Below are 23,116 nucleotides of genomic sequence, written 5' to 3' on the forward strand. Positions count from 1 at the left end.
GCAGAAAGGAGGCGGAGCCTGTCGCTGCTGCCCCCCCCCCCCCCCACGTCATGGTTTCCTCCTCCGATGCAAACGCTCCACAGGTTGGACGCGGAGCGTTTGCTCAGCGCTCAGGACGGGATTTGTAAAAGGTAGGCACACGTGGGCACCCCCGGGACGCCTCCTTCCTCCGCTCGTGCACGCTCCCGTCTTTATTCCCAGGGAAGCCGGGCGATGGGAGTGAATCCATGTTTTCTCCCATCAGCGGCTCCGATTTGACGAATTCTTCTCCCCTGCTGTCCCGGGGTCACGGCGGCAGCTGCTCTCGCGCCGCTTTCTGCCCGTAAGTGCATGTTTGCCCAGGACTCAGCGTTTCCAGATGGGAGAGCGACTGACGTGCACGTGTGCACAACACCTCCTCCAGTCGGGAGTCATTGCCGACATCTCTGCCTCCGACGGAAACACTTAGATTTCCTTTTAAAATGGGAGGTTATTTAATTCACCTCTGCCGTAGGTGCAGAGCGCTGGCGGCGTGGTGCCATTAGGAGCCACACGGCGCGACGCTTCCCCGTAGAGCCGAGGAACAAACACCGATTGGGTCGCTGGGGTTTGTTGGCAGCCGATGTGTTCTTTTGGACGCAGTCAGTCCATAAACTCTTCATATGGAGGTTTAACGAGGGGAACAGGATTTCAGAGGCCGATTCCTGCCAGAGGAACCGTGTTCCTGATGTCAGCTGCGTTAGGAAGCGTCGCCATGATCCGATCCGTCTGACCTCAGCGCAATTTTATGTGCTCTGAACACTGGACCGGCGCTGTAATGGGAAACAAAGCCTCCTGCTCGGGTTGCTGCCGCAGCGTCTCCACGTGCACTGTTAGCCGTGGCTGCAGTTTATCTGCAGAGCTAACGACAGCAGCAATCAGGGCCGCCACCCCTACGGACCTGGGAGTTCAGCTGTGCGCGCGCACACACACACACACACACACACGCACACACACACACACACACACACACTCACACACTCACACACACGTCTGAAAATCATGTGACTTTTGCTGTTTTCTCAGAGGTGATTCATTAGGGTGAGATTTAATCATGGAAAGAAATGTGACCAGACTGCATCAGCTGATCTTTGCCTCAGGCTCAGGCACACACACACACACACACACACACACACACACACACACACACACACACACACACACACACACACACACACACACGCTACAGTTCTGCAGTAGAAGCCCCGTTGCGTGATGCATTGTTCCTGGATGCCTGCCCTGCCTCGTCCATACCTCAACCAGCTGAGTCAAATTACAGGAAATGCATCATTTCCAACGTCGATGTGAAAGCGATCGCTGCTGGTGTCATTTCTAAAATTAACAGGCAGTCGGCGACCTGTTGGACTAAATTAGGATTGGTGTTTTTGCTCTCGTTTGTTTGCTGCCTACTGCGTTAATCACCAGATCAAACTGGAGAACTACACGCCGTTTTACTGGGATCCGCCAGGAGGAGGCGACGTAGAGGTGGCGGTGATGTCATCCGTTGGGATCGGTCGGTTCCTTTGTGGTGCTTTCCCATTCCCTTTCCTTCTTCAGGGACCAGTTTGAGGGAAGTGTTGTGTATTTGTCATGAGCAGCTGTGATGTTGTGGTTCTGTCTGGATCCTAAAAAAGCCTCATTCTGATGTTTCATCATAAAGCAGCTCCGTGTAGGTTAACCTCCAGAGTCCTCACACCCTCCTGCTGCGGAACGCCGGCCAAATGTGAGAGCACAGCTTTGGTTTGCCAGTGGAAAAAGCAGCATCATCCAGTTTGCCCTAACAGGAAGTTGAGAGTGATGCAGCCGAGCTTCTGGGATGTGGGACCAGATGGAGAGCTGGAGGCCAAAACCATCACGGAACGCTAAAGGAGGGAGCATCTCTGAGCTCCAGAGCGTGGCGTTGCTTCATAAGGAACATTTTAGAAACTAAACCTTTACATCACTGATGGAAATGCTTGGTGGATATTTGTGGAAAAGTTTCCCTGCGAGCAGTTCGGAGCCTCCAGAGCCGCCTAAATCAAACAGGACTCCTCTTTGCCAAATAGCTCACAGACGCGTCCTGAGCCCCATCATGACGAGGAGCGGCGTGGCTCTGATGGGCACCAGCACGGGCGTTGGTAACAGGAGCCGACGGTCGGCGGTCCAGGGCCGGCGCAGGCATGTTGGGACATGAAGGTCGCGCTCCTGACAGCTTCTGCGGCGTGATTTATGACCCGGGAGGTGAACTAAAGTTCTTCTGTCCACCTCAAACTGGGCTGAGTAATGAAGCAGATGCATTATTTATTATTAAAGCAGCAAAATCTTTTTAGGGGGGGCGAGAGTTGCTAAAGAAAGCCTGACAGCAGGATTTCTTCCTCTTCCTTTTCTCCTGTCGGCCTCGTCGACCTTCTGCCGGTTCCAGGCCTGATAGCAGTTGGATTAAAGGCTGCTGCGGAGCAGTCGGTAATGGAAGGAGATGGGGCGGCAGGTTTTTGTGCTCCGATTCAGGGAGCAGAGAGGCTGCCGCTTATCTGGATCAGCGGTGGGCAGGCGCGCTAGCTGTGCGAGCCGTTTGAGGAGATTAGATCTTAATTGTGCGACATTAGAGAGCGATGGCGAGCACAGAGACGCCACTGCGCCCCAAAATAATCCAGCAGGTGCCGAAACCCAGATCTAAGAGGAAATGAATCCAAAGGGGGATTGCATCATCCCCTGAAAGACCCTTTCCTGTAACGTCGCAGACGTTAGCCTAGCCTGGACGGAGCCTTTGCACGTCTGTGTGCATGAGTGTTTTTCACGGGAGTTGGATGTTTACAGGAATATTGCTGGGGGGGATGAAAAACACTTGCATGTCAACGTTAATCTGTCGACGTCGGAGCGTTAAAGCAATGATTCTAATTTGGTGCCGCGCAGATCTCCAACTCTAGGTTGGTTCTCTGAAAATCATTGCAAATGTTGCATCACTAAAGGTTTTTTAGCTGAAATAAAAAAAAAAGAAAAAAAAAAAAGGTTCTTTTGTTGCAATAACATGAGTCAGAACTGGGGGAAGAGGGGCGCCCCCTGGTGGATGAGGCAGGAAACAAGACATTTGTGACTGGAATGAACCGTTTTTTTGCACAAAAACTGATGTTTTGAGGTAGGTGATTGGAAAAACTCTCCGCTCTGACTTGAGATTTCCATGTGAGGGCAGGTTTTCCTGAATATTGGAGCAGGACTGGCTTTGGAAGCGCGATCTTATACATATACAATGACCCAGTTCCTCCTCAAAGTCCCACTTTGAGCAAGCTTCCACCCACCCACCCTTAAAGTGAACCAGCCTGTTTGGCTGCTCATCGTTCCGCATTCGAATGGAGCAGAAACACGTTTCTGATGGCTTCCACAGGCGGAGTGAGATGGACTCGCGATGGATCATTTGGAGCTCAGCGCAGCCAAGAAAAGCAGCTTCTGAGAACTTGCCAAACGTCCCCGATTCTGCAGGGATCGTCTACAGGGGTGTAGAAAACAGAAATGTAACTCAGAAGTGACTGAAAACCAGCCATCGGGGGGCCGGGGAGCTCAGAATCTGCCCTTTATATCATCAGCTTCATGAAGAGCCCGTTTCCTTGTTCTTAGACATCAACTTCTGGTGCCTCAGAAATGTGAGATCGACCACAAGACAACAAAGATGTTCAGGACTGACGTGACAAAGAGGAGCAGCAGAGATCATCTCCTCCCCAGTGAACCAGGCTGGAGGCTTCCTAAAGACATGTGGTCTGACTCTAACTGGACCGACCCGTTAGAGCAGGTGAGGCACCTCAAACACACCTGATCCTGAAGGTAATTGTTACCTAAAGACCCCAAACTGGTGAAAAAGGGTAGAAAATGTGGATGAAGACCACAAAAATGAGCAGACCATTAAAAAAAAAAACGTTTAATTTTAGAAATGATTGATTAAATCAGGTGTGACGCCTTTAATTGCTGGCCACGCCCCTTCGGGTTTCAGGCGCAGGCAATTTGACGAAGCTGCTATAAAAGAGCTGCCAGCTCCAGGCGCGTCTCCCCCAGGCCTGCAGCAAACTTTAAAAAGGCCCTTTTACACATAAACATGTCTGAATTAACTGCAATATGTCACTTTTACTGGGAGGTGCTGTAAATGCCTTCAACAGGGGGCCGCGGGGGCCGTGGCCCCTCGCATTACTGTTTATCTGTGTTGTTCTTCGGCGTGTGAAGTGTCTCTCCTCTGGACCCACAAGCTGTTGCCCGTGACACGCGTGTCATCAATCACAGCGGCGCGCGGCCCTCCCCTCGCATCAATAACGCCGTGTTTATTTAAACGCTCGCCGCTCTGACAGCTGCAATAAGAAGGTAGAGAGAACCCGCGCCGGCGTCCGCCAGACGCCCCGACAGAGGGCTGAAACGGCCGAGGCTTGAGTCGGGCTGCTGGCGGACGCCACAGTCACGCGCCTGTCAATCACCACATTGGGAACAGGAAGTCGAACCTGATGAAAATCCCACCCGATGGCGCCGAGCCCCTTAGCCAGAACTAGCGTGCGGGAGGCTGCTAGCGACCGTCGGGCACAACGTTTTCATGTTTACCCTGGCGGTGGTCCAGCGCGGCGCCGATCAGCGCGCAAACAAACAGGAAGTACCTCCGGCGGGCTCCGCACTTCCGCAGAATCCCGCCGACGCCCGACGCTCCATCCGGGAAGATGACGGTGATTACGGTGTGTTTTCGCTCTGACTGACGTGGACGATGAGCCGGCGACGCGTGAGACTTGGCTAATCCACTCCGACAGCTGCGCTCCGACAACGAGAATTAGTCTTCGCCCGTGCAAACAGGATGAATATGCAAATACGGCGGCTAATTGATGGATGGAAGAGGGGGAGCGAAGGAAGGCCCGTCAGCGGGTGGGGGCGTCGGCCTGATCTTCAGCAACTGAAACGGAACGCTAACGCTGCGACCGGGTCAGAACAGATGGCGAAGCTGCTGACTCGGCAGGTTTCTGACACTTTGAAGGGATCTGAGCTTCATTTAAAGGTTGCCATGAATACATTGACATTTTTAGCGCTAATGTACTCGGTCAATACCGTGACTTTGGGTAAACTTCCAAGGCTTTAGCTTCCATTAGCAGCACTGCTAATGGTGCCCGTGTCCACACATTTAAATTGGTGCCATAGCTGCCGTTTTTTGTTTCCGCCTTCGTCGCTCTGACCGGAAAATGAGGCAAATGCTCTTTTTTGACACTGGAGCAGAAGCCGGTGCAGCGTCGGCCATGGTCACAAGATCCCAACTTTTCTGTTTTGCTTTAAAAAATAAAAAGCACGTCATGACCCAAAACATGGTTTAGTGAGGCCCCAGATCTGAGGCTCTCCAGGAACCATCCAGAGTCTGAAACACAGAGCCGGAGAGCTAGCAGGAGTGGCGCGAGCGGCCCGTTTCTGTTGCACATCTGCTGACAATTACGTGTTTCTGTTCACGCAGCTGCACGGGGAACATGCTGAAGGGATCAGGCAGCAAAGGCCTGTTGGTAGACGTGACAGAAATGAGCTGTAAGAACGCTCTCAGCGTAGCTGATGACTGTTCCTGGTGTTCCTGATCGTGATAGAAATGAAATTTCCGCATGATTTTCCTGTCAGTAGCTCGCTGGCTAATGTAGCGCAGTGTCGACCTTTATAGTCTCACTTTGTGAGGTTCAAGAAAGCACTCTGGACACAGATTACAGCCTGACCTCTGTCATCTCAGGCATCTCAGGCAGAAATGCTTGACGGAACAGGCAGAGGTTGCCAGGGCAACGAGCGTTGCTCTGTCTGAAATGGGACTGTTAGCTGGACGATTCATGTTATTTCCCCGCGCTGGTAATGGTGAAAAAGTACCGGGCTTTGAGCTTTTAGGACCACAGAAAGTTCTGTGGGTGATAATACGCAGACGACGCTGCTGTAAATGTTAAGGATGAGAGTTAAAACCGGGAAGAGCGCTGGCAGGAAAAGAGCGGGACGAAGCTCATCCTTCTGCAGCAGCCATCCCAACGGGAGCATGTGACGCTCATACGGAAGCGTTCCCTGCGGCGTTGCCGTGACGCCACCAGCCGCTCCACCGTGTGGGAACTCTCAGACCGGATTCGGACTTCGGGGCTTCGACTTGGATTTCTGCTTTATTTGATTTTTTTCCCTTTTTTCCCCCCCCGAGCAACTAAGCTGCTGATCAGGACTGATTAGTGTTTCGGCGTCAATAAATCTGCTCCCAACTCCAGAGTGGAGTAAAAGAAAGAGGCGTGAGTCTGAAATGGCAGAAAATTGAGATAATCGAGTCAAAGTGGCTCCAAATTGTGCTTAAGCGCTGCTGAAGAGCTGCTGCCAACGCCGGAGTATTACCTCATAATCTGGTGCGACCGCAGCTCCCGCCTGCTCTTTAATCAGATAAATACCGTGGAAGCGTCGCCACGGTGATGGTTTCACCAGGGCCGGGGTCGACCCTCAGACCCACGTTTAATGAAGACCTCCGAGGAGTCTTATGACTGGTGATTCATTCCCAGTCATCCAGCCCTCACGGAACTCATTTCTTGGGTAAACTTCTCACAGCCTAACCCCCCATCCCTTACCCCCCCCCCCCCCCCACACACACACACACACACACACAGCCCCCCCCCTTCCTCAGACGGTCACCTGATCAGAGCAAATCGAGCCTTTTCCAGCACCGTCACGTTTCCTGGGTTTCCCGTTTCAAGTGAACCAAACTGGTTGTCATTACGCCGTCTCCCTCCACCACGTGCACACATAGAAACTCACGTGCACGATTATCATTATTCTGTTTTGAGCCTCCACCCAGAGAAGCGCTCGGACCACTCAGAGTTGCATTCTGGGATGTTATCCTGGCAGCCGACACGCTGTCGATGCGTCGGGGGGGGACATTGATAGGCCAAGCTCCTTTGACCCCCCCCCCCGGGGAACGTCGGGGTCCAGAACTACATCCAGTCTGGCTCCATCGGACATCGACGGGCTGCGATTATTCCTGAACTGAAACCCCCTCCGGATTATTTCACCGTCCCTCCCATCGACCTGAGACAACAAAGCGAAGTCGGCGGCAGCAGGCTGTCGCTTCATTTGTCGCCCGATGAAACCGAAGGTCCTCGTTGGCGGCGGCGCTGCGGCTCCGGTGATCACAGGCTCCCTGCGAGGTTTGACAGGAATCAGGTAATGATTCTCCAACGCTCCATAATGGGGTGATTCACCCTGCAGGCCCGGTACAGCCAGGCTGGAAATACTGGGATGGAACTCCGATTATTGGAGCGGATCCAAGTCGTCCTCTCAGGCCCAGAGCAGCACCGGGACGGAAATGCCTGAATGTTTTAGTATGTACATATTTTAGCATGCTAACCTGTCCGCCGGAGCGCCGGCACGTCCGCCACGCTTTCTCGACATAAATAAACCATTAATATTCAGCGCCAACGCCGCCTGCTTTGCTCGACGGCGTGTAGCGTTCACGCCTCTGGAGGTGGCGGAACTCTCCCCGGAACTCCACCGTCTTGTTCCAGTCGGCTACGCCGACGACGCCTCGGCAGCTGCTCCGGGGAACGCCGTGGCGGCGACCTCTGGGTCTGACGTGTGAGAAGAAGACATCCAATATGGCGTCTGCCACATGCACGGCGGGGGGGGGAGGGCAACATCGCCCCGCAGGAGGGAGAACCTGGTGTGGAGCCTGCAGCTGAGTGATCGAGACGTGCCCCCCCCCCCCCCCCCCCCCCCACAACACGGCTGATTCCATATTTGCTGTTTCAGATCAGGGAGATTCTCTTTTTCACTGTTCTCATCACGGACGACAGGAGAAACCAACAGGAATGCGGGGTGATGGGGGGGGCACAGGGGGGGGCACAGAGGGCACCGTGAGGGCACTTTAACCTGCATCAGGAGGACAAACGAGCTTCTGGAGGACGTTTTACTGCCCTTTCACCACTTTATTGTTGCTACTTCGGAGTCTGGAGGCACTTTCGATGCATCTGGGCAACAAACCTGCGGATGTGGAACGCCACATATGGTCGGAATACCGCCGCCGCGGGGTGGACGCCTGCGTGTGGACGCCCTGCTGCGTCTCCTCCTGTCTGCATTCATCCGCCTGAGAGCTGATGTGCAGGGGGCCGACAGGGGGGCCGGGGAGGCCCCCCCCGCCTGCACAGCAACGGGACTAAAGTAGCAGCATCACACATACGTGAGAGCGTGTTATCGTGTGTTTGAGGGGGAGGGGAGGGGGCGGTGCCGGCGTCCGACTGGTACCAGGCACAGCCCCCACCCAGTAAACCCAGTAAACCCAGTAAACGTTGGTCCAAACCACAAATTTCAACCCATGAGCTTCTGAGCTGCTGAACTGTTTCTGCAGATGTGCAAGAAATCAGACTTTATTAGCGCCACATGCTCCAAATTAGCCGCTATGATTGCGTTTTAAGTAGCAACCGTCTGCAGAAGCTCAGCACGGAGGTCTGGACCCAATGAAAACATCCAGGCCTCCGTCACGCGTTCTCACCCAAACGTGCACAGAAACGTGCTCCAGATTCACACTTTGCTGTTTGAAAAACACTTGAGGTGAAGCTGTTGACACGCGTGTCCGTCCGTCCGTCCGTCTGTGGCGGCGTCACGGCCTCGTCTCCATGTCCTCCGTGTCCTCCGTGTCCTCCGTGTCCCCCACTGCTGCCTGTCCTGCTGGATTGTCCTGTCCTCCAGGAGTCCAACTGTCATCCCAATTGTCTTCAGCATTATTAGCCCACATGCTACTGTGCTAATGCTAATGGTTTCGAACAGAGAACCTCCCACAGGACGTCTCTGCACTTGTCGGCGTCCCCACGAAGGACACGGTTGGTCGACGGGAACATTTAAATCGGCGTCGCTAAAAAAAATAATCAAATGTGCTCCACCGGCGTCTTTCCCACACACGTCCCGAGGCTTTAGTTCCGTGTTCCCTGCTTTAGCTCGGGTCAAACGCGACCCCTGAGCTAGCTCGGCCTCCTTGATGGATCGGGGAACAAGGCGCCAAGGCGGGTGGAGCTCCGCCTCCAAACAAGTGAGGAGGCTACTGCAGAAGCAAGGCTGATGTGAGGGCGATGCGAGGAAGGTGTCGGCCCGTCGATGGTGAGGTCATGGACGGGGCGGCGGGCCGATCCATGTCAGCGGAGGCCGGCGTGTTAATGCTGCCCAGACAATAACGGAGCCCTCCTGGAGTGAAAGGTGTTCCGGGTCAAAGACGCAGCACAAGGTAGCTGATGTAGCTCTGTTCCTACGTGGCACCGCAGCTAGCCGAGCTCGTCGTATGGTGATGAGGTCGGTAGCGTTAGCGTGCTAGCAGCAACGCCGATGAGAGAAAACCTGCAGCCGGTCGACGTCCCGTCTCAATCCGCCGTGGTCGAGATGAAGAGCCGTCGGTGCCGGATCACGAGGCGGCTCCCTCATTTGCGCTGACGCCGTCTCGCCACGCTCCGACGCTTCAAATGTTAAAATCGAACGCCAAACGCGATATTTATAGAAACGGCGGCCTTTGAAAAGCAGCCAGTCGTCTTCCTCTGACAGCCGAGGGCCGACTGAGTTTCCGACCGTGTCGAGCATCCACTCAGGTGGGGGATTTAGTCCAGCGCGCAGTGACAGCTACGCCACACGGCCCCCTCCGGCTAGTGTGCTAATTTTAGCACACTCGCTGCGTCAGTGCAAAGTGGGCTGAAGGTGTAGAGGTAAACATCCGGACATTTTGGACAATCTACTTCACATTTTTCAGATTTCCCGCCTCTTTCTGATTTCATTAGTGTGACGGCTCAGACTCTGCTCTACTGTTTGAAAACGTTTAGCTAAATGCTAATGTTAGCAACATACCTTCCCTTCTGATTTGATGATTAAACGATCAAACCCATCCAACTTTGACCCTGGTGGTCAAGGACAACAGAAGGAACGCAGCATTTGCGACGCGGCGTGGCCTCCTCACCATCGCTGTGCTACACATGTTTTATATCGGACCTGCGGGAACGTTAGCGGGAACGTTAGCGTGAACTCCGACGGATTTAGCGCTGCGAAAAGTGAGCCGCGATGACGTTCTCGCTGGCAGACGCTTCAGATGATCAAAGTCAAACCCGTCGTCCGTCCCCCCCAACAAAAATAGGAAAATTCCGAGCTTCTCAACGTCGGCCCGCGAGGAGCGAAGAATCCCGTCGGCATCATCTGCCTCGCAGACGCCGTTTGTATTATTTCAGAGATTAAAAGGAATTCCTTTCAACGCTTCCATCCTGATACGTGAACATGCAGCATGAAGAACATCTGGCTGGGCCGACAGGTTTCACAGGAGCTCCGCTAGTTTCTGGATCTCTAAACGGTGGATACGCGAGGGAGGGAGGGAGGTTCCGTTGCCCCCTGAACTCGTCCTCGCTGGTACCTGCAGCTGCAGAGAATCTGCACATCCATCAGCTCTTTCCCCCTCTTGAACAGGAACCATTAGAGCTTCATTTGAGCCGGTTCAGTCGGCATTAAATCACGCCGTGATCCTCCTGCGGTCCATTAATGCGGCTCCCCTCTGATGTCGGGCCTGTGGATGGAGGCAGAAATATGAGATGTGGATGAATCACCGACGCGGCCGCGGCCTCTTCACGTGCAGCCGTGATGGACTCGGCTACACTCGTTATTTTCCCACCTTTTCCTGCTCATTCAGACGTCTGCTAATGGAGGGCTGCGGCTAACGTGGCTCTTCCTGGATTTTAAGGCCATTTTTGCATTTGGGACATTTTTTTTATCTTTTAATCTTCTCACTCGGCCGCAGGAGAAAACTTTCACGATGAATCGGATCATTTTGCCGCCACCGAGTCAACTTAAGCTTTTACCATTTTTAGGCTAATTACCTATAAAACTCCGAGCTGCGGGAAGCTTCAGTGTCCAGTAAAACACGGTGGCTCTCATGTCATAGCAGTTTCCCCACAACGTTGCCATGACAACCAGCCCTCTGAAGGGTTGTTGTTGTTGTGATGTTGTGGAACAGCCTCCTGAGAAGTCGATTTGACGAGCGTTAGCATGCTAATATCCGCTAAGGGAGGCAGCAACAAGCCGCCATTCCTCACTCAGCTGATGATGAGGAAGCGTCTGTGGATCCAGATCTAAAGGGGTCGTGAGGAAGAACGTCGGAGCGAGTTGAGGCTAATGATGCAACTTAAAAGTGAGGGATTTTACAGGACACGCTAAAGCCATAAACACCCCGCTAACAGCCAATTCCGCAGTCTTGCTTTTACAGGACGCGTCAGCTGGCAATAAACCCCAGACCTGCCTGACACACGGCCGGGCGAGAAAGAGACGTTTTACAGTAAAAGCCACAAGCGTGTAACAGATCCTCCCCCGCCCCCCCCCCCCATCTCCCCAGGGGTGAGGCCTGGAACACCATCTCTGGAAGAGGCAACGGCGAGCACGTGTGCCGGGTCGCTATCGGGGCAGAGAACCTCTGCTTGGTGCTGCGGCCTCATCGGTCTCACATGACAGGAAGTCGTTTGCTGTATCATCACAGCGGGGACAGAAGTGGGCGGGGCCTGTCTGGACACAAAGAGGTTCCACAACCAAATAAACAGAGACGGAGCGCCGCACGGCGCCTGTGCCACGGGGTCAAAGGTCAGGAAAACTGACCTCAGGCGTCTTTGGTGCACGCCGCAGGATGTTCTGAAAACACCGCGGTGCTAGAGCAGAATGCTCCGAGGTTGGAGGGCAAACGTTAGCCGCTGGATGCTAACTTGCATAAACACTCAGAGGCACCTCAGAGTTGCGCAGCCATGTGCTCGGCAGCAGCGGGATCGCGGGTTTATGACTCGGACCGGGGGGACGGGACGGTTTCCGGATGTGGGAGCGTCGTTTCATCTGGGATCAGAGACGGCCCCTGAACCGCTGACCCCCCCGCCTCCGCCTGAGCCAAAGAAAAACGGGAAGGAGTCGGCAGGAAGGCAGAGGTCAGCGCGGAGGAGTTCCTGCTGACTCAGACACTTGGAAGGTCAGACCCTGAACCAGCCATTAACCTCCTACATCCTGCAGAGAGGCGGCGGGGTCGCGCTGCCTGGGTTCTGGATTCTTTTTTCCCTAATCAACCACGTTTTAGTTCTGGTTCCGAGCGTCTCGCTCGTAGAAGCCGCCAGAACGAGTGGCCTGTTGCCAAAGCGATTAGCATCCGGTCCGCTAACAGGCGCGGCGTCGGTGACGTTGATAACGGCGCCGCTCCGGCATCTGCGCCATGAAATGATTGATGCTGTTCTGACGGTGCCACCGGGCTCAGAGGGTCCCGGGTTTGCTGTCCTGGGTGCCAGAACTGATCAAACCGAGCCGCTACGGCGCCGGAGGGTGGAAGCGCCACATTCTGACATTCTGAGGTGATGAGGAGCTAAAGAGGTTAGCATGACAAGGCGCTTATTTCAAAATGATGATTTTTAACTGAGGAAGAAGAAGCCTTGGAACCCCCCAGCTGAGCACTGAAGGGGACGCCAGGAGTAAGGAAGGAGACGTCCTGGCGTCTCTGAGACACCTCCGTCCTGACTCCCGTCATCACAGCTGAAGCTAAAAGCACGCGTGCACTCCACCTCGTGCGCTCCCGCCTGTGCCCACACACCGCTGCCGCGCTGCCTCTGATTTATCTCACCTCTCGGTTGGCGTCCCGAATCTGTTTAGCATTTCCAGCTTCCGAATCTGAAAATTTCTGCCTTCATCGTCTTGCGAGATATTTTATTCCTCTGTGTTGATTCTCTTCCGGAAGTACAAGATTTTCCTGTCTCACATTAGCATAAAAGCTACAATCCCAATCTGACCGCAGGTCACAGCCCGGGACATTTCCCAGCATGCATCTCTGCCCTCCATCATACGTCCTGATTTGTTTCAGATGCTACTTGTAGCTGTGCAGCTCCTCCATGCTAGTCCGTTAGCTCCCTCGTTAGCACTCGCTCAGCTCACTGGGAAATGTCATATTTCCAACTGGCAGCTTTCATGTTTCTAATCAAGGAGTTGACAAAACTGGGTGAGTCTAAATATTCTTTAAGATGTCGACATCTTGGACACACATCCGTTATTTACCAGCTTTTATCTTTCCTTTCCTTTGGAAGACTTTGATTCGCGGCATCATTTCCCGAGTCGGAGGACATCAAAGCCATCTTCCCGCTGCTTTGTTCTGCCTTCAGCAAGGAGGACGATCGTCTTCTCCCCCTTTTCAGGCTTATTTACGTGTGTGTGTTAAAGGTGAGCGCGGCCGGCGCTAATGTTCCTGGCCGCCCGCCATCCCCGGATTTTCATTTGAGAGTCCTTCATGTGCCGTTCACCCGTGAATCCTTCCAACTCTCCACTTATTACAGCCAGCAGGTCCAATCAATCCCCGGGGAGCCGCGGCGGTGCAACAAATTCCCCCGGAAAGGTCACATCTATATAAGAGACGTCTGGACGTGTCAATTGGGTTTACAGCAGGTGATTTGGAGAGAAACGGTTGGCAGGAAATGTCAAGTTTGTTCGGATTCTCCCTGAAACAGTTGCAGCACCGACGGGGCGGCCGGATCCTGGTTCTGGGCTGATTCTTCATTGTTGTGCTGGGATTCATTAGCGTCACTCGCTAATAGCCAATGCTGCCCCCGCAGGCGCAGCGGTGTAGGTGCAGCTGGGACGTGTCCTCCTGAGGGGTCGTCCAGCAGGCTCATCAGGGAAAGACGAGTTACAGCTCCGTCTTCTCCCTCTGGACCTCTAACTCCGGCTCGTTTGTGCTCACCTGCTGGATCCTTGGAGGGAACGCTTTGGAACCAATGACAGATTCATTGGCCCGCGGTGCCTTCAGGGACCTGCCGATGAGCTCGGAGTCTCCCCACCTTCCTGTCTCAGGTTCCTCTATCAGCTCTTCTGCGGTGGTCGGCTAACAGTGTGTTAGCTTCCGCACGTTCCTGCTGGCGAGGCAGTTTTAGACGTACTCATCTCTTCCGTCTGAGTTTATAGCTGCTGAAATTTAGACATTTTCAGGAAGACGGATCTGAGGATGTCTGACGTTCCCTGAAAAACTGAATTGTTGTGATTAGACGGTAAAACGGTTTTTAAGTGAGGAACCATCAGGTTGTTCTCGGCCCACCTGATTCCTCAGCTGTCATCTCACGTTAACCTGACGTTTATTGTGGAAAACTGGTGTTTGTGGCCAAGCAGACGGAGAAAAACTTTGGTTCTACAGAGTTCCTCGGATCAGCGACAGACAGAACATCCCGCATGGACTGGGCCGGTTTCTTCTGCACCGGTTCCCCCACAGGTCCAGAATCGAGTTGGTCTGTTTGTCTACTGTTGATCACGACTCTCCTTTAATCTATTTAAGTGTGTGAAGCCTGAACATCACGCTAATCTTTAGCCTAGCTTCAGTTAGCCGCGCTAGCTTCATGTGCTGTCTTCACAAACAGTAGGAAATGTGAGTTCAGGGGGATGCAACAACAGATTAGCGATGAATTACACGTCACATCGTGCAACAAAAGATAATGAGGCTTTAGCCAAAACGCCCTAGCATTGAGGTTGGCTTTGTCTTTTGGATGTTTTGGCAGCTTTCCTGCTCACTGAATCAACAACCTGGTTCTTTAAGGTTGAGATAAAGGCTAACGCGGTGTGCTACAGCCACCGTTTCAATGTTTACAGTTAATTTAATTTAATGAACCGGTCAGAACCATGAGTGTGGATTACACAGTCGGTCCGTCCTGTTTGTACGCCTGATTAAAGGTGGTTCAGGTTTCTCCTCCCACGTTGGCGCTGTGAGCTGGGCTCCAAACCTCTGCTGGTTCCACAGAAACCAAACGGGTCCACAGACGACGGCGGTCTGTTTTCCTTAAGCTGCTGCGGAACCACCTGATCAGCACTGCTGCAATTAGCCGACAGACTGACGAGGCAGCCGCTTGATTTAGGAGATGCTGGGGAGGGAGGGGGTGTCATTTTCTATTATCTTTGTGTCTGTGATTTATGTTGCACGTGACAACGTGCACACGCACTCACTTCCTTTCTTCCTTCACACTTTCTCTCCTTTCCTTCCTGCCTGTCGGTGCCTCCAGATGCTAATATTTCATCTCCTCTCAGGCTCCACAAATATCACAGGGCTCAACAAAGACAGGAAGTCCCGGCTATATGATACGAAGATGAAAAGCGCTGCTAGCTTACACGCTGCGCTGTTGTAATAAACAATGGGATTGGAGGGCTGGAGCAGATAAGCGTGTGCGTCCTTCCTCTGAGAATTCCCGCGCGCGGCGAACAATTTCACCAGCGATTGTTCCCTGCGTGTTGTCGTGCTGCGCTAGCTAACTCTGCGTTCGCAGTCAGCAACGGTGCCAAGCTGTTCACGTTTGCCCCTGGGGGGGGGGGAGCATGCTGCACTCTGTAATAAATCACAATTTCCCTTCTGTAATTAAAGGAGTAACGTACATACAGCTAAAAACAACAGAATATCTTGGGAAGGGCACGTATGCTAATATTCAACGCCGCAGAGCTACGTAGCTGCGCGGTTAAATGAGGAATAACCTATGTGGGCTGGCCATCAAAGCAGCCTAAGTACACGGTCCGCACCACTTCTGAGTGAGGAGGGGAAAGACGCCCAGCCAAATTTAGCCAAACGCTACGTTGACATGCTAAAACCTTGCAGTCGCCGCAAGACCTGCCTTGCTGCTTCTCCAAAGCCGACCCAGCAGGCCGCGCTGTTCCGGTAATTGAGTGAGTAATGGACTTATTCCGCTGAGTGGCTCTTTGGGTGTACTCAATACCGGGATGTAAATCCTCTGGCAAATGGCAGATCGGAGGAAGGAGGGGAAAAATTCTTCAGGGAAATAAATAAAAGAAAGTCCGACAATAAAAGAAAATCCACAGTCCAATTATGGCCCCGGGCCTTTTCTCTCCACCTGTTCTGTTGGGCTTTTGGGAAATGTTGCTGCAGGAGCGAGAATTCCCATTTTCCCAGACGCTCCACTCATACCTACCTCCTCTTGTTTTTCCTCCACAGAACTCCTGCCACACATTCCACCGGAGGGACACTCCGATCAGGCTAATCCTTCTCCCTCCAAATGGCCAAGATCCTGGAACAATTAGCTCGTACAATAAACCCATTATCCATGAATCCATCCGAGGTCTCAGCTGTGTCCCTTCCGGATCAGGGAACTTCCTGTCTGTCTCCGTTAGCTAACGTCGCGTTGAGCTTACCAACCTGTTACCCTTTAGCCGTGGCGACCACCCTGGTTCTTCTGGAATAATCCTTTCCCTTCAGAATCGCCGTCCTGTCAGGATCCCCTCACAATTAGCAGCACATGGCCAAAGACCCCGCAGTGAAAATAAGCTAGCTGAAGTCAAAACAAACGCGTGCAGGGAAAGGGCGCAGGAACGCTCAGCGAGTGGCCAAGCGAAATATTTTGGGGCCTCCTCGCCATGCTGGGATGGTAGCGCTGATCTCATCCGCCAAATATTGTTGTTGCCATGTGGGCGTCGGGCTCCTGCCCCTTGTTCTGGGGTGTATTCTTTGCAGCGGGGGCTATAAATGAATGTTTCTAGCCCGTTGCTAGAGGGCTGGAAGGGGGAGGGAAGGCGCGGGGGGGGGACGTGGCCCCGGGCCAATTAAAATACAGATGTCGGCCTGTCGGTGTAACTCCGCTCAGCCATGATTTACATTTAGAACAGTCACCCGAGAACCGCCACTCTTCGCTCTCACAGGAAATCAAAGCCGACTCCGACCTGATGAGAAAAGTGAACCTTCCGAACTTTTACGCGCCTCCCCTCTGAAAGGAGCCGCGACTCTTCGGGCGCCGTATTAGCGCCCTCGCGGCTAATCACCCATTGACAAAGGGCACCCGTCCGTTCGGAGCTCGGCGACTAATTCCACCTCTGCCGGCATGAAAAATAACGGGGGAAACTTGCCCTTTCTTCACACTACGTCTCGGCAGGTTCCCAGCAGGATAATCCCTGTCAAAGGGGCGCGCGCCACCTGCGGCTAATGACCGAATGCTCTGATTTTTACTCAGAACTATTAGCGTGTGGTACCATTACCCAGACTGACACATGATCCACCCTTGATTCTTACTGCGCTACCATGGAAAAACTGGGACCGGTCTTCTGTTTTGCTTCAAAGCATTTGGGAATCTTAGCGCCTTCAGACTCGGCACTTTCTCCCGCTTACAAATGTGTTCGCTAACAGCTAAGCTAACTGGCGAGGACTATAAGATTAGCTTACCTTCTTATTACTTTTGCCCATGCAACTTGTGGGATGAACCGTCGTCTTTCAAATCCTGACATTTGTCTTTAACACTTGTCAAAAGTATTCCCTAACTTCCTGAAACTCCAGCTACAGCGTTCCGCTCCAGATAGAAGGCTGTCCTGACATTTACGGCCACTTCGAAGCCCTGACTTGGCAGCGACGAGGCCGCGTAAACCAGCGCTAGAACAGCCTGTGCCGAGCCTGTGCCGAGCCTGCGAATCGCCCCGATTCTGCATATGGAAGCCATATTCTCCCCGGAGCAATAACTCACAACTCTCACAACACGCCGGTTTCAGCATTCCGTCAGCGTTTTAGCACAATCCGCTGGTCGGACAAATACCTCGATGGTCTTGTCGTTTAAGCCCGACCTTGTGCAGATCAGCTCTGGGTCTGATTACAAAGAGGTCACGACAGTGGTGATTTATAACACACTCAACGAGGTGATCCATCAACGGAAAAAGTTGCTCCATAATAAACATGAAGGCCGCGAGTTAATACGAGGAATGACGGAGAAATGGAAGCTAAAATGCAGCTAACGTCCAGCAACAACACAGGGAAGCTCCTGGTCTGAGAGCCGAGGCCGCAGCAGCCGTCAGGAAACAGACTGTTTAGTTTTGGACATCGGTCTGTTAACATTCCTGCTTCCTTCGGCCTCCAAATGTCCCAGATTGGAGCGTGAGCGGTGCCATCCGTAGGTGGGGTTCCTCCCCCCCCACGTTCTCCTGCAGCCCGTCCAGCTGCAGTAAACAGGATGCTCTCCTCAGACAAAGCTGCCAGGAAGTGACTCTTCTCCACGAGTCCTGAGGGGTTCACCGGGGCCGCGGTGGCAGGAGGACTTCGGGACCTTGGTGACCACGAGGCCTCGGGAACAATGGGAACGCTGGATGCAGCAGGAATTCACTTTCAAACAATGAGGAGAGGAACGTCCACGCCAGGCCCTCATAAAAGAGGAAACATGGAAAACCCTGCCAACCCTCTTTGCTCCAGACCTGAAGAAACGACCCCTCGGTGCAACTTTTCCCTCTCCTGCACATTCCTGAATGTGGGCGGATTAATGCGACTGGCGACCTGTCTCGCTGATCAAACGGGAAAATGTTGCGGGAAGCCAAACGCTGAACTTAATAAGAGCCTTCTGGTGGAAGAAGCGAGGCCAAGGTTGGCACCGAGTCCCACATCTGAGTCCAGGAGCCGCGGCCCTGTTGGCTCTGCCTCGCGGCGGAGGGGCGGAGCCAGACGGGGACGTCGCGGTGACCAAAAGCTGCGATCAAACGCGTTTTCTTGTGTGGGAAAGTAAATATTATTGTGGAGAACAGGAGAGGAGGCCATGTCTCTGAGTCAGGGATGGCTGGAAAAAAAGGGAAAACAAACGCTCCCGCTCCGAGTGTTTTACTGCCTGACGTTCTTCCAGGCCGCCTTTGAAAACGGAACCTCGCAGACGCGATGCAGGCAAACCCGGAACGCCATAAACAAGTACACAAAGATGTTCCCTCCTCAAACAAACACAGAATCCATGGAAACAAAGACCTTCTCCACGCTCCGTGAACACGAGGAGGAAGTGCGTGAGCGGAGGAAATCAACCATCCCACCGTCATCAGCGTTCCTTTGGCTCGGAATTGGGGTCACTGGAGGTAGAATTAAAGAGATTTAGGAAAGAAGGAGAGGAAAAAAATCCATTTTTTTTCTCAAAAGGAGGAAAAAAGAACAATCAGGAGGCTATTCATGAGGCGCCAAAATAAGATGGAGCGTAACAAATACGAGTTTTAGCAATAAAGAAGCATGATTACGAAATGAAATGGCAGAACCTCCTCGTGGAAGGAGATGGAAACCGGCCCGTTCACGCGATCAGAGGCAGGAAAATGGTGCAAACGTTCGTCTTCACTTCAACGATTTTAACGGAGTTCCGGTGTGACAAAAGTGAGGAGCAGCGTCTTTGATGTGAGCTTTGATGGGGGACAGATGTGGCTGGGACGAGGACCATCGGGACAGGAGGATGCTAAGATATGGGAGAGCGACAATCCCGCTGCGTCCAGTCAAGCTAGCTTATCCTCGGCGATCGATAACGCCCTGACCGTTAGCATCGCCGCAGATTTCACATCCAGCTGAGTCAGCAGGACGCCACCGACGTGTCTCCCAGACGGCGGCCTCCTGCGACGGGCGGGATGACATCACCCCCGAGGCGTCGACGCCGGGGTGACCCCCTCCTGGCGGTGCCGCCTGCAGCACAGATGTTTCCTCTGCGACTGCTGCGCTTTAGCATTAGCGGAGACTTGACGCAGGATTATTGCTGAGATCTGAATCCAATTAACTGCCCCAAAGTTCGACTGTGTGTCGCATGAAATTAGCCGGAGAGGGACGCGACCCACCGTCCTTCTGTCATTGATTCAGCAAATTCTTGCAGCTGCTGTTGCTCAACTAAAGCTTTGTTGCCTGAGTTGTGGGCGGCGGCGCTCCCCTTCATCTGATGTTTAATCACAGCTTCCACTCAGGTCGGGGTCGCGGCGACTCGCACAGGACACAAACAAAAACATGTTGCCTGTGTTTTCCTCTCGTTCCTCCGATGGAAGATGACGGAGGAAGAAGAGTTGAGAGGCGAGGAGGTGGCGACAGGATATGCTAATGCCAACCAAATGAGCCTCACGAGCGAGTCACTTCCTGTGAAAAGGGTGCTGGAACACACAGTAATTGCTCTGGTTGTCGTTGGGGGGGGCCTCTTGACTCCGGGGGCTTTTTATAGACGTGATTCTCCATTACAGAGAGCTGCTGGTGCCCACTTGAAACTTCAGAAGTCACAAAATCAAATAAGGGACAGAGATCAGAACTCCCAGTGTTGTTCGCTGTAGTAGCGGTGTAGCGTGTTAGCATTTAGCCTGACCTAGCGCTAACCTGCACCCCTGGCTTTGGGCCAAATCAAACGAGATTAAGGCTGAATGTGACTGCACGGATAAAAGAAGCAAACATGGCCGCCGCGTCTCCCAGCTCTGAGTTATTAAAGGCCAGCAGGAGGAGCAGCAGCAGCAGCTGGAGAGCAGGGTAAAGCTGGGGGGGGGGGGGGTAGGTGGCTGTTTTCTCTCCCACTCTAGTGACACATTTGAGGACTGTGTCTCCACTCAGAGCCTCTCTCAACCTCCTGTTCAGGTCGAGCTGATTTGTGTTGAGATTCTGACACAAAATGGCCACCGTGAATCATGGAGTGGGGGGGTCCCGACAGGTCGCTGATGGATGGAGTGCCGCCACTTGGCTCGCAGGTTCTCACAGACCACCGTCATGGTTCCAATCAGGGCGCCATCGGAGCCACGTCGGCGTTTAGCGCCGCGGCTAAAGACGGCGTCTCGCCGCACATCATAAGTCACGCTGGGAAATGTCACCGGGGGGGGGGGGGGTTTAGGGCGCCGAGGTCGGCAGGGTGGTCACGTCAGGGCCGCCACCGGGGGCGGGGCTTCTTCATTACTTAGACTTTTCATCACCTCTCTGGTTCATGTGATTCCAGAAACCCCAGTTTGGAACTCCGTGTCATCATTTCTCTGATTTTCCTGCTCGTTCTCTCAACAGGAGTCTCCGGTTACGCCGACGGTGGCGTTTCTGACATCAGGGGAGGCGGAGAGACGCCTGGAAGCTGCTTCTGAGGGTCGGTCGTGGGGGAGAGGGAGCGAGGCGAAGGGCTGACGCGTGTGTTCGGAACGCCGAAGCTCCTCCTCCGATCTTAAATTCAGATGTGTGTGAAAGCAGAGGATCGAATGTCAGCGTGTTTCTTCTCCGAGGTCCTTAAACGCATCCATGTGAAGGAAATTACAGCGGCGGATCCAGGAAAAACAACCGAAAACTGCAGAAAATTGGTCGGTGGTCTGATTTTCCAGGCTCCTCCTCAGATATCCACGTCCGTCACGGACCCTCACACCTTGTCCAGACGCCCTGATCCCGTTTCAGACGGATGGAGCAGATGGAGCATCCAGAAATCCCATAAGAGCGCCGGGGGCGGTGGAGCTCGGGGTTCAGCGGAGGGTCGCGTGACCAGAGTTCACGTCCCCTTTCAAACCCGTCATTTCTTAAAGCCAGTGGTCTAATTTTAGAGCCCTGGTTTTCCCAAACGTCGGCGCCGTTTCCTCAACGCCGACCACGAGGTTTTAGTGCACGAACCCCGCCAAAGTAAAGTAGACCTTGTTCTCAAGATAAACACGGGGTGTGAACCAGAAGTCCACTTTTAGTGCCTCCACCGCCGACGCTAAAGGCATCAAGGTTAGCCCGAGTCCGCTAACGCTGCCGTTAGCTGTCCGGGTCCAGAACTGCTGCTGACGGAACGCAGGACCCTCCGTGGACGCTTCCCACGGCAAACGCGCACCATCCTGTGAGGATTGATGGAGGCCCAGAGGACGCTAGCACGCAAATGCTAAAACAGCAGCCTGAACCTGAACTACTGCAGCGTTCTGGAATGTCTGGGCTGGAGAACAAAGGAAAAGCTCTGGCGTGGTGGTCCAGCCGAGCGCTTCCCAGGAGGAGAATATAACCAGCAGTTCAGGAAGATTCCCTCTTCGCTAATGTGCGCTGTGCAGGCACTGTCGTGTTTAGCGTAAAGCCCCCGATTTTAATAGCCGAACACTTCAAATTCCAGAAGCAAACATTTCCGCAGCTCATGTGGGAATCTGCTCCACGGCAGGAGCTGCGGCTGCAGCAGCGTTTTCGATGATCACGTCTATTGAAGCCAAATGTGAGCGAGGACCCGGGGTCGACACCAACCCGATAATTCAGGGTCAAAGTCAGCTGCCTGTCTGGGTAATCGCAGGATTCCAAAAGTAGAAGCTGGAAAACCGACGGTTTCTGGCCTTTGATGTAGTATTCCCTGAGAGGTTCCTCCAGACATTCCTCCTGCTAACTCCTTTAGCATACCTTAGCATCGCACGTCTGTTTAATAAAGCCCCTAGAGCTCCGTCTGACGGGCCCTCCCCCGATCCACTTTCGCACATTGACGCTCCCAAACTGCCCGAAAACGTGGAAAAGCGGGCGCGTGTTTGTGGGAGAGATTAGCTTAGCATAAACAGGGAAAACTCGCCGCTGGCAGATGATCCGGCCGCCGGCTGGTGGAGAAAAGCTGACCAGAGCAATGAAACGTGCGGCCGTGTGCGCAGCCAAAGGGCCGGAGAAAAGTAAATCTCCCAGGCTCCCGGGATTTGACACTGATCCAGGTAAGATGATGCCAGACGCTGAAAACACAGCATTCCGAATCCAAACAGCTTTAAACACGGGGAGAAAAACCGCTGTTCAGACTCAAACTTCCTGACAGCTCATGGAGGAGATGACTCACCTCGCCGGCTCCGATTTTCCGCATTTAATTACATCGTTTTGGTTCCCAACATTCCCCGGATGGATCGGCAGGCACAGACAAATCGAAGGTAAACGTCGGACCCGTGTTGGTACCGATGCGCCGCCCCTCCTCGGAGCGTTATCTCCCCCCTCCTGCGCCTTATTGCTCCCAGATGCCAGAATGTGCGCAGCCCCTCGACGACCCGAGGTGGCGATTAAAATCAGGCGACGGCTCCATCGGCGCTGACAGGCCGTCAGATCTGGCGCTCCGTGTCATGGCGGCGTTCCTCTTATCGCAGCCCGTTGGCTGATGGCCTCTCCGGGAGATCCGCAGGCCGTTCCCAGCGTTATTGCTCCCGTTTCTTGATGGATGACAGGTCGGCGTTTGTCCTGTGGTTCACGTTGCCGTGCGTACGTGTTGCTGGGGGATAGGGAATGTGTTCCAGGCTCCGTGGAAGTGGAGTCCCTCAGACGGGCGCTGCCGTGGGCTTATTTAATGTTGGTTCAGGCTTGGGGGGGAGGGGGGGGGGACGCTTAATCACAACACAAATGCTTTTATTCATCTCCGGAATAGTGCAATTAATTTTGCTGCCGATGTCGGAACCTTTGGGGAAATCTGACCTGTTA

At 53.5% G+C, this 23,116-nt stretch overlaps 1 long non-coding RNA gene across 2 annotated transcripts; it reads left to right on the forward strand.

The window, feature by feature from the left end:
- The first annotated feature begins 1,355 nt into the window (after window positions 1–1,355).
- LOC115252976 (uncharacterized) lies at window positions 1,356–16,061 on the forward strand. Of its 2 annotated transcripts, XR_003891273.1 has the most exons (3): window positions 1,356–3,506; window positions 3,610–3,781; window positions 15,953–16,061. It is a non-coding gene; the product is annotated as an uncharacterized lncRNA (long non-coding RNA). The 2 variants fall into 2 exon arrangements; XR_003891271.1 differs by having other exon boundaries at window positions 1,356–3,781.
- Window positions 16,062–23,116: the final 7,055 nt, after the last annotated feature.

This window comes from Takifugu rubripes, chromosome 16 (assembly GCF_901000725.2).
Source record: "Takifugu rubripes chromosome 16, fTakRub1.2, whole genome shotgun sequence".
NCBI lineage: Eukaryota > Metazoa > Chordata > Actinopteri > Tetraodontiformes > Tetraodontidae > Takifugu > Takifugu rubripes.